This window comes from Pleurodeles waltl, chromosome 8 (genome assembly GCF_031143425.1).
Source record: "Pleurodeles waltl isolate 20211129_DDA chromosome 8, aPleWal1.hap1.20221129, whole genome shotgun sequence".
Classification (NCBI taxonomy): Eukaryota; Metazoa; Chordata; class Amphibia; order Caudata; family Salamandridae; genus Pleurodeles; species Pleurodeles waltl.
The window spans coordinates 24,186,879-24,199,052 of record NC_090447.1 but is presented as its reverse complement, the minus strand read 5'-3'; positions in this window follow the sequence as shown (position 1 = coordinate 24,199,052).

Sequence of the window (12,174 nt, the reverse complement as noted above, 5' to 3'; positions counted from 1 at the left end):
GAAGGACTGAATTCTCAGAATGATGTGTTTGTTTGGAATATCATTAAATATTTCTACTGTATTGTTCATTCATCTCAATGGCTTATTATTCTCAGGCACGTAAAAAATGTTGGTACTGACGTCGGCACGTCGGCGAGGACCTCTTATTGCCTGTATGACGTCAGACGGCGTCGCGTGGGCAACTGTGACGTCCTCGTCGATGTGCAGAAGCTAGGAAGAAGATTTCCGTTGAGTGCTGGCGCAATGGGGGTATTCATTAGGTGAGGAATCCACAGGTAGCTAATGTATCCACCAGAAAAGTCGTTACCGAAGGTAAGTAACTCGTTCTACTGGATCAATCTCTTAGACTTAAGGTAAGTATTGGGCAAGGGTCAGGACCACACCAACAGGTCACACCAGGTGGCACTGGGGTAGCTGGGTGCAGAGTTATAGTATGGCATTGGGTGTACAATGTTAGTCAACGGAGATCAATCTGGCTGAAAACGGGCCGCAGGTTTGGACAGGGAGTCCAGTCGAGGAGAACCAACAGGTGGTTTCAAGTCTTGAGATGCTCAGGGACAGAGGGACACCTTCGGTCTGCTTCTCCACGGGCCAGGGGCGACGGGTGAAGAGGTGTCCTGAGGAATCGGGCTTTCTTCACTGGAAGCACTCGCGGTCAAAGGGGCCTGCGGGCAGAGGCTGCAGGTGGTGTTGCGTTCACAGTGGGCAAGTCCAAGTTGGGCTTTGTCTCTGAAGGGCTTGGGGACCACGTTGGCACCATTGGCCCACTTCAGCTTGGGCTAGGCGGCACCGGTACAGTGGTGCTTTCTGGTATCAGGTTTTTGCGGTCCAGAGTCCTCTCAGGTCTCTTGGGGTACCTGCAGGATGCAGGGAAGCAGCTCTGCTGCTCCATGGGAGTTCCTGGGCCGGCAGTTCTCCCATGCTTTTGGAGGCATAGGAGCTTGCAGGATGAGTTGACTTTGCACAAATTGGTTGGAACAGCAGACAGGCCAGCAGGGCGGGGGCCAAGTCAGGTGCTCTTCCTCGAGCTTTGCTTTTGCTGCTTTTGAGTGTCCTTCTTTGTAGGTCAGCTTTCCTGGTGCCAGAGGCTCCCCTAAATACTGATTTTAGGGGTGTTTCAGGGAGTGTAGGGTAGTAGCCAATGGTCTACTTAACCCTGGGGTCACTACACCCCTATCTGACCACTTCCTGTGGGAAGTGCGCATGACCCTGTCCCAGAGTTCCTAAATCTACGAAAACCAAGATGGCAGATTTCAAAATGTTGTGTCCACATCAGGAAGCACACCTTAGAGGTGGGACTGACCTAAGGGGTGGACACACCTCCCTGAATACTAAATGTCCCACCTCTCCAGGTGCCAAATGGGCCCAGGGGCAAGGGGATCAGCATTTCTCCTTTGAGTGAAGCTAGATCTGCATACAAAGGGTGGTGGGCCTCTTTGAAGCCCTATGCCTTAGAATGCAGATTCACATGTCATCCTGTTGGATGGGGTGTGTAAACACCTCTCACAGAGCAGGCTTTTTTTCTGACCACCTGAGAGCAAAGGCTTTCACCCTTGGGGGTCCGAATCAGTAGCAGCTGGTATCTAAAAAAAAGTGACGGGGCAGCGCGGGGACAAAAACAATTAAAAAAAAAAAAAGCACTTACCTGTTGCTCGCCTCCTCGGTGCTCCTCTGCTGCCAGTGACAGGCTCCCAGACTCTCCTACGCCAATCCATACACTTCTCTCATGCTGGTAATACTGCTACCCAGCATGACAGAAGTGCAGTGATTGGTGTGACTTGGATGGTTTTGCGCTCTCAGGGGAACTGGAAGCCTGGTCCTGCGGTTCTCTACCCGGCAACACAGCTCAGTTTGGAGAGAACTAAGACTGCCGGCCAAACCAACATGCGCACTTGCAGCAGTTCCCAACACTCCTCCTTCAGTACTGTCATCATCATGGCCCGCCCCTAACACTTGTCTGATGAAGAAAAATAAAACAATAACATAATAGTTTTATTATCATTTTATTTTTCATGTTTGCATGCTGGTAGGGGGGCGACGCTCCTCCGCCATAACGGAGGAGCCGTTGCTGGTCAGAATTGTGTCTGGTGGTGGCAGGCTGGCTAAAACTAGTTAGTTTGCACAATGATGGTTGGTAGGTTTTCAAGGGGCACCTTTAAGGTGCCCTCTGAGTGTATGTATTAATAAATCCATCACTGGCATCAGTGAGGGTTTATTAATACAAAATGTTTGATACCAAACATCCCTATTTTCAGTGAAGCCATCATCTAGCTGGTAAGCTCATAGCAACCAGTGCTCAGCACATGTACTTAAAAATGGCTTCCCTGCTCACTCACTATGTCTAAGAATCAACAAAGCAATAGCCGGGGCAAATCTGCTCTGGCAGATATGTCCTCAAATGTAATATAATGCACCTCGCCGTAGGGCTGTAAGGCCTGCTGTAGGGGTGACTGACATATATTGCAGTGTTAGGGGGCACGGCATACAGGCTGTGTGCCATGTTGTGTTTTCACTTTTAGCTGCATCAAGACACACAGCCTGCACTGGAATTCTACATGTGCTAGGTGAGGGGTCCCTGAGGATGGCACAATACATGCTTTGGGACCCTATTTGGTACCCATGCCCTAGGTACCAGGGGTACCACTTACTAGGTGCTTGCAGGAGAACTAAAGGTTTTGCCAATTGCAAAACAATTGCACAGTTTTAGGGAAAGAGATGTGGCACTGTGGACCTGGTTAGCAGGGACCCAGTGCACTTCCAGTCAACATTGCATCAAATACCAGGCAAAAAGTAGGGGTGACCATGTTAAAAAGGGGCACTTTTCTACAGTGTTGGTGTTCAGGTAACATATGCCTAAAGGTGGAGTGCCGGAGATTTGGGGAGATGATTTGAGATCCCGTGAATCAGTAGAAGCGGGGATGGTAAAGTTACTACTTGTGCTTGGGTGAGCAGTGGTGGGGCAGGGGGCGTCAATTATCCTAACACATATAGACCTGTGGTTTGTCCTGACAAGCTGGATTATAATACCTCATAGGTAGTTACATTCTGGGCTACACAATCATGGGTGGTGGTATGAAACTGGTGAGCTTCGGAGACCCCTCACTAGTGGGTGAAGGACGTATTGTAAACCTCATAAAGTCAGGACTTTCTCTCCACATTCAGATCCTGATTGTCTGACTTCACAGTGACATCGCAAAGTAGAAGTGGCACCTGTCCCTTCAGAGTGGGATTAATTGAGATAAAAAGGGGCCTCTGGTGGTTGTGCACTCAGCCTCGCTAAGGTAAAGAGCAGGTTGGTAGGCCAGAATGTTCTAAAATGTGTTTCTCTAACACAAAAGGCAGTTGAAGGGTTTGAGGCTTAAAAATAGTCAGTTTGTTTTTTTTGGCCTTGGAATCCAGTCCACAGCATCACCCGTACCACCTCCTCCAGTTCTGTTAGCCGCCGGTGGCATGTGATGAGGGCCACATATTCACAGACCTTCCCAACAAAGTTATCTTCAAATTATCCGAGCCTTGATGCCATAGAAAAGGACATAGGCCCAAATTTGCCAACACTTTGTGATGGGTTTGCGTTTCTTTTCAAATGGAAACCTGACGCAAAGTTTTATGCTGGGATTTACCATCCAAAGCAAGTCTGTCTCATGAGAGGCATTCCATGGGTGGCACATGGGGATTCCAAAGCAACCACCCATGGGTTTTGATGCAAATCCCTATCTACAAACGTTCGTAGTCAGGACTTTGCCCCAAACTCTTACTGCGTAACGAGGAGAAAGGTTTTACCTTCTCCTCATTTTCCCTACTTTGTATGTGTGCTGTATTGTACAGCACACTTACAAAACAGGACAAGTTTTAAGGGAGAGATTTTTTAATGAAAAAGTCCTCTTCCAGTACAAGAAATATTCCTTACAGTCTATACCAACGCTTGCACTATGGCGCAAAGGTTTGTGCATTGGTGCTTGGCAGCCTAAAGTGCGCAAATGCCAGGGGAGAGGAAAACTACGCCATATCCTAGTAGAAAGTTTTGTTCTCTCTCCTTCATGCAACGTAGCACAGCAACTTTACATCAACTAGGTGAATGCACACTGGGGCACGAAGGATCTTGATTCAAGGAAGGAATATGACCCCTTGATATCCTTTTGGGTAGAAAATGCAGCCATAATTTGATGGAAAGTAGCCTCTCCAACCCCTGGGCTATGGTGAAACTGCTCTAAAGGTAACTATGCCCCAGCCTTGCAGATTTACTATTCGAACCCCATATCTAGTTGGGTGAACTTTACTAATACCCACGGTAGGAACTTTATAATTGTGCTTCCGGCTATGATGGGGCATTTTATATAACATAAGTTATGTAATTCTTACTATTTTCACCTGAGATGTCGGAAGGATGAACGTCTGAGTGGGCCCACTGGGGTGTGTACCTGTGACCTTGAGTTCAAATACATTCCTGCAAGTGACGCATTCGTCCACTGAGAGTACATATGCCTGCTGTGGTCAAGGTGATCACAAGTCATTATCCATCATTGATTTGATGGCTTTGATGTGTTGGTTGTTTATGTTTTATTGTGCACCAATACAAAAACCACTACACTGTTCACCATACCTTAATATATCAATCAAAACCGGTATCTCATTGCAGCACACAGATACCACTAAACTCCCTCTTCTCATACCCAAGACTTTATTTGCAATACTGCCTACAATTAATGCCATTGCACCAACTGAAACCACATCACACTTCTCCAAACTAACAACAGCACAAGCTACCACTGCACCATTTCAACCACAACACACCGCTCCAGTCCTCAGTGCCTCACACATGATCACTTTAATCCACATCAAACAGAAACACACACTTCCTCACTCTACAGTCATCTAATCAAACTCACACTACCCAACCAGCCACACCAATCCTTGCACACAAGCACCACACCCTTTAGCATTAGCAAAATAAAACACTTGGTCAAAGATTCCTGCACCACACCAGATCACACCAGATCACACCAGATCACACCTTGGAATAATTTACCACCAGACAATAGTGGATAAACCATTGGATCCTGAACCAGTCACCTCCAGGTCACATTACACAAACAATAGAGTGCCATACCACACACTACCAGATCACACTCTCACAACACCACACCACATACAAAGCTCCTCCGCCGACCCAACATCATCATAACCCATGCCGTGAGCGAGTACCATGAATTACCCAAATTTCTGGGATTTTTGCTTATATCTGCTTTAAAGTGATGTTTGTTGATGTTATAATCTCCACCGGTACAACTAATTGCTCAATTCACTTTGGAATGGCTGCCGGCCGTTTACTTTTGGATTACAATCAATCACCTGTAGTATCTTCCAGGGAACTTAAATTGGGTGAGATAACTACATGACCCGCTTCCGCCCTTCTTCAATCCTCCCGGGGGTGCCGCACTCTGCCTAGTCCTCCTCTTCTCTATGGGTCTGTTGGCGACCAATGGGCTGTGACACCTGTGGAGGTCATTACAGACTCTGGGCCTGAGTTAGAGTTTGGTGGAGGGGTTACTCCATCACAAAAGCGACGGAGATCCCGCCCGCCGTATTAAGATTCCATTATGTCCTATGGACATCGCAATACAGCAGATGGGATATCCGTCACGTTTCTGATGGAGTAACCCGTACGCCAAGCTCTAACTCAAGCCCAAGGTCTCCAGCTCTGACTGGAAGTATTTGTGTCCTGATCATTTCCAAGCCGTCTCATTGCCTCGCATCTAGGGGCACCCGGCCGGGGGACCTGACTTCATGGTAAAGATGACAGGGTGCTCGAGGCCTCAGGAAATCTCGGCCGTTCCACCATCTAGTAGATGGTTGGAGGTCCCACGTTTCTCCTGCTGTCTCAGCCATCAGTCATCCTGTAGATGTCCATCTACCCTTTTCACTCACTTTTATTCCTATTGTGTCTCCATTCCCTCAGGAGCTGACCGAGGAGGAAGCCTGCAGCCATCCCTTCCCCCGGAAGTAGCACACCTCAGCCCAGAGGAAGCGCCAGCCTCAAGATGTCCATCTACACCTCCGGGGAGTTTGTTTTCAAAGATGTCAGCAAGAAGGTGTTGAAGGTGAGTGAAGGCGGAAGATGGGAGTCAAGACTTAAGGGAAAGAGAAACAAGAGCGGTCAACGGCTGAGGCAGCAAGCATCAGTTCAAAGCAAAGTGTCAAGTGAACCGTGCAGGTCTACCATAGTCAATGTTGTACAGTAGCAGGAGGAACACTGGGGACACAACCCCATGCTGCAGGCCAAAGCGGCTGTCACGAGCAAGGAGGGCTCCAGAGTTCTAAACACCTGCATCCTTGTTCAGGACAGGATGTCAGGAGGTGCTAATCCTGGTTTGTAATTGGACTGTGTGTTGGGTGCCCCTTGTGTTGCAGGAGGTGTGGATGGTTGATATGGAGCCCGCTGGCCCATCTCTTGTTCTGAGCATCCGTGGAAGTGACGACCTCTCCTCTCAAGATGGCTGGCACGGATGTATCAAACGGAATTATTTATTCTTAAAAGCATTGCTTTCTACACTGACCACTAAACGCAAATTTAAAATGAATAGGCACATTGTTTAAAGCTGCGGACACAACCGGATGCCAAGAGCATGCAATATAGTGGCGCACGGGATTTAAACGTCACTAGTAAATTATCTAGGGACCTGGAGCACTCACAGAACAATATGAATAAAAACACAGCCTCGGGGTGCCCTCGTGGGGTTATTATGTTTACGGGTGCACTACCAGGCCCTGAGAGTTGAGCGGGCGTGGGCACCCAGCACAGGGTGGCAGGCAGGGCGGTTGCGGCAGATGTCCCGCCCACATCAGGAGGGCGTTCATGGCCATGGCAGTAGTGCTCATGGCTGTGCCAGGTGCCCTCGGCTGGATGCCATTGCTGAGTTGGCCGGATTCACGGCTTTCCTCCTGCGGCTGCAGTTCCTGGCACAGCGAGGTGCTGTGCCCGCTTTCCTTTGGTGGCTGCCACCCTATGACATTGAGGATCTTTCAGAAGCAGTGACCATCCTCTCTGCTGCTTAGGATAGCTGTTACCTCTGAGATTCTCTCCCAGGTTACTAAAGTCTATTATGATGTGCCCCCCGCTGCCTCTCCGTGGGGTCCACCCCACCCAGGGCTGCCAGGGTGGAGTGAGAGAAACCTGCAGACCATGGGCCAGATCAGCGATGGTCTCTTCCCAGAACGTGGCGCTGTTTCACTTAAGATTGTGTTTAGGGATAGATCTGACATTCTGTAGCGTGTACTTTATCACATGATTCAAAGTTACGGTGTCAGCTTCACTGCTTCCATGTTTACATACCTGTCATCCCTTGCCTCGGTGCCTGTGCACCGCACATACACCTCTGCACCTCCATACCAGGGGCCAGGGGATGGATCTCAGCTCTTCTTCCTGATGTATATGGCATTCATCTGATGTTTTTAGGCCAAAGTCTGGCAGATAGCACAGCTGTCCTTGCAAGAGAGTTAATAGGGCCATGTCGATAGCTGGCCTGTACAGCAACTGCTCCCATTGCTTTACATTGACTTTTTATTTTGTCATTTTAATGTTTGTGTTTTCTATTTGCTGCTTGTATTTGCTTTAGCCCGTCCAACTTATGTTTGTCCCTCCCATGCAGCATAGCCTGTTTACTACGTTCTATTGGCTCCTTCTATCCTTCCACAAATGTTTGCTTTCTGCGAACTTCTTTTTTTTTAAAGCACAACAAGAGCGTGCATGCGTTTTCGCAAACCCTGATCGTTGTCCATCTTTAAGCCTCTACCCTGCCTCTCCCATAGAATGTTTAAGGTATAGACAAAGTGGGCCTTGACCCGGCTCTCAGCCTTTCAGGGCCCCTGATAGACACAACTCTGTTCTGCAGTCTCGGTCCAATGACCTTGAATCATTCTTAAACAGATTTTTATACCGTTTTTCTTTCATTTATTCTTAATGTAGGGGATGTGTGAGAGTTTATTACAGAGAAATGTTGTGTTTGTTTAATACAAAACCATGAAAAACGATCATTTATATCAAAACAGGACCCCGCATGCGAGAAACGGGGGTGTCAGAGAGATTATTTGCACTAATATCAGTGAGGTGCTGGTTTACAATACTGAAAACACATCCTATCCATGAACAGGAGACGTAAACACATTTAGAATTTGGGCCAGTGGCCTGTGCACTGCCAGTGACCTGGCCAAAGAGGGTACGAAAGAGCTGAAAGTGGATCATAAATTCAAATGTTTTCCGAACAGGTGCCCCAAAATACGTTTGGCTCATGGCCCCCAAAATTCTTAAGATGTCCATGGCCTCTGCACTCCCTTTTCCACTTTAGAACTTCACAATCTCCCTTCAACTCCTTTTAACCCTTTTGCCACCAATTTGTGTGAGTACATTGTCTCAACATTTCCATGCTCCTGTCTCCCTGGAGTTTTCTGTCGTCATTTGTGGAAGGATGCTCTACATTACTAACACTCCACCCCCTGCCTCTCCAGCCTGTCCTGAAGTACAAGCTGAGCTCGTGCCCTTCAATTACAAACCCAACTAAGCAAGGTATGATCTTGTCTGCCCCCCTCAACCAAGCTTCTGATTCCCCCCCCCCCCCACCCCCCGTCCTGCGCAATAGCATTTACTGGGCTGTGATTTCATTATGTGCAGCAGGTGCAGTACCACCCTTCTCCAAAAACTAAATCAAGGCAGATAAATGGTTTATTTGACATTTGTAGCAGGAGGACAGCTGCCCATTTCTTCACTTACAGTACAGCCGGTGACACTCTGGCCCCTTACGTTATCACCTCAAACTTATATGTGTCCTTCTGAAACAGCAGCCTCCCTTCAGTGCTCTTCCACAGCCCCTCACCACGCTTCCATGGGACTTCTTTCCATCTGTGCAGCAGGTGCAGTGGCACCAGGGCGCTGAGGCCTCAGGGACCCATTGACTCCAAATGAATGCATCACACATCCTACCCTACTGCTCACTACCCCGCGTCATGCTTGAGCTGTAAAAACACCAACATCACTTGTCACCCTTCCCTCGACCCTCACCCCAGCACACCTGTCCGCCTTCCTCTCCCGTAGCCTACACGACTACATTTATTGTTTTTGTGTATTGAGGGCCCCAAAGTCTGCCCACGCACTCCCAAGGGCGCAGCTTCCATAGGTGCAGCAGGTGCAGTGGCGCCACAGCACTTTCACTCTTACATGTGTGTTTGATCTCAAACCACACCTGTTGTGCACCTCTCTGTTTCCTATTCCAAGCCCCTACCACCTCTGTTTCCTATTCCAAGCCCCTACCCACCTCTCTGTTTCCTATTCCAAGCCCTTCCCACCTCTCTGTTTCCTACTCCAAGCCCCTCCCACCTCTCTGTTTCCTATTCCAAGCCCTTCCCACCTCTCTGTTTCCTACTCCAAGCCCCTCCCACCTCTCTGTTTCCTACTCCAAGCCCCTCCCACCTCTCTGTTTCCTATCCCAAGCCCTCCCCACCTCTCTGTTTCCTATTCCAAGCCCTCCCCACCTCTCTGTTTCCTATTCCAAGCCCTCTCCACCTCTCTGTTTCCTATCCCAAGCCCTCCCACCTCTCTGTTTCCTATTCCAAGCCCATCTCCACCTCTCTGTTTCCTACTCCAAGCCCTCCCCACCTCTCTGTTTCCTATTCCAAGCCCATCTCCACCTCTCTGTTTCCTACTCCAAGCCCTCCCCACCTCTCTGTTTCCTATCCCAAGCCCTCCCACCTCTCTGTTTCCTATTCCAAGCCCATCTCCACCTCTCTGTTTCCTACTCCAAGCCCTCCCCACCTCTCTGTTTCCTATCCCAAGCCCTCCCCACCTCTCTGTTTCCTATCCCAAGCCCCTCCCACCTCTCTGTTTCCCATCCCAAGCTCTCCCCACCTCTCTGTTTCCTATTCCAAGCCCTCCCCACCTCTCTGTTTCCTATTCCAAGCCCTCCCCACCTCTCTGTTTCCTACTCCAAGCCCACCCCACCTCTCTGTTTCCTATCCCAAACCCCTCCCCACCTCTCTGTTTCCTATCCCAAGCCCTTCCCACCTCTCTGTTTCCTATTCCAAACCCTCCCCACCTCTCTGTTTCCTATTCCAAGCCCTCCCCACCTCTCTGTTTCCTATCCCAAGCCCTCCCCACCTCACGGTTTCCTATTCCAAGCCCCTCCCACCTCTCTGTTTCCTATTCCAAGCCCCTCCCCACCTCTCTGTTTCCTATCCCAAGCCCTCCCTACCTCTCTGTTTCCTATTCCATGCCCTCCCCACCTCTCTGTTTCCTACTCCAAGCCCTCCCCACCTCTCTGTTTCCTATTCCAAGCCCTCCCCACCTCTCTGTTTCCTATCCCAAGCCCTCCCCACCTCTCGGTTTCCTATTCCAAGACCCTCCCACCTCTCTGTTTCCTATTCCAAGCCCCTCCCCACCTCTCTGTTTCCTATCCCAAGCCCTCCCTACCTCTCTGTTTCCTATTCCAAGCCCTCCCCACCTCTCTGTTTCCTATCCCAAGCCCTCCCCACCTCTCAGTTTCCTATTCCAAGCCCTCCCCACCCCTGTTTCCTATTCCAAGCCCTCCCCACCTCTCTGTTTCCTACTCTAAGCCCTCCCCACCTCTCTGTTTCCTATCCCAAGCCCTCCCCACCTCTCTGTTTTCTATCCCAAGCCCTCCCCACCTCTCTGTTTCCTATTCCAAGCCCTCCCCACCTCTCTGTGTCCTATTCCAAGCCCTCCCCACCTCTCTGTTTCCTACTCCAAGCCCTCCCCACCTCTCTGTTTCCTACTCCAAGCCCTCCCCACCTCTCTGTTTTTATATTCCAAGCCCTCCCCACCTCTCTGTTTCCCATTACAAGCCCTCCCCACCTCTCTGTTTCCTATCCCAAGCCCTCCCCACCTCACGGTTTCCTATTCCAAGCCCCTCCCACCTCTCTGTTTCCTATTCCAAGCCCCTCCCCACCTCTCTGTTTCCTATTCCAAACCCTCCCCACCTCCCTGTTTCCTTTTCTACTTCCAAGCTTCACAACCTTCCTTCATGTTCTTTCAGCCCCTTAGCTGCCACCACGTTCGGTTACACTCCAACAACGTTCTCATGCTCCCACAGTTTACTTTCACCACTTGTTGAATTATGTTCCTTCCCAGTTACACCCCGTCCTTCATGGACTTCCAGTCCATTAAAAAATGCAAACTTTACTTTTTCAAACGCCCTGTCCTTTTCATACAGAACCAACGAATGAGATATGTTGTTCTTGCTCACCCCTCTCCCCCGCCAACACAACAAACAGCCTGTCCCGCTCCCCTTCCCATCCCTAGCCCACGCAACTACAATTACTGGACCACAGCTTCAGTATGTGCAACAGGTGCTCTAGCACCCTGCCCTCAGAACCCACACCACACAGAGGAATGCCTTCCTGCCGAGCTCAAACAGGAGCCCAAGAGCCCATTTACTTACTTGAACTCCATTCGATAACACCCTGGCTATGCACTGTACAATATGGTTAAAAAACATTGACAAAGCCAGTAGCTCTCATAAGCGCGGCCAGTTGGCTTTGCCAATGCTGCTTCTTCTGAGGTTTTTGACATGGGTTCGATTCTGTGCTCTATTCAGCAGGACTCAAACGGTCTTAACTTTGGTACACATTCGACACAATTATCAAATGCAAAAAATCAAAACTTTTAGCAAAATATACAGTTTCTAGAAATGGTAAGTTACTCCAGTATTGGAACTTTCATAGATTCACATGCTTGAATCATTCCCCGTCGTCGAGATGGGAGTCCCGGTACAATTTTCATAAGTAATGTTAAAACATATTGAAGAGAAAAAGGCCCTAGGCCTCTTCAATTTCATAGTCTATCAGAGTCATTTTGTGAAAAGGACCAAACCTGATCCTCCACCAATCAGGCGACAGCACCCTTCAGAACCTCCTGAGAGAAGCTCTAGCACCTCAGATTTTCTACCACACGTCGTGCTAGGGAGTCTCCTCAGAGCTCTGCTCTGTTTTCACACCTTTATTCAGCTCTTTTTCTCTCAGAGAAACTCATTTATTTGGATTTGTCAGCTATTTTTCAACTATGTCTGACAAGGAAAAGAAAAGTCTCTTTAGAGACTGCAAGACTTGTGGGAAGAAAAGACTTCATTCTGAAGATCCTCATCAAGACTGCATTTACTGCCTGTACCCAGA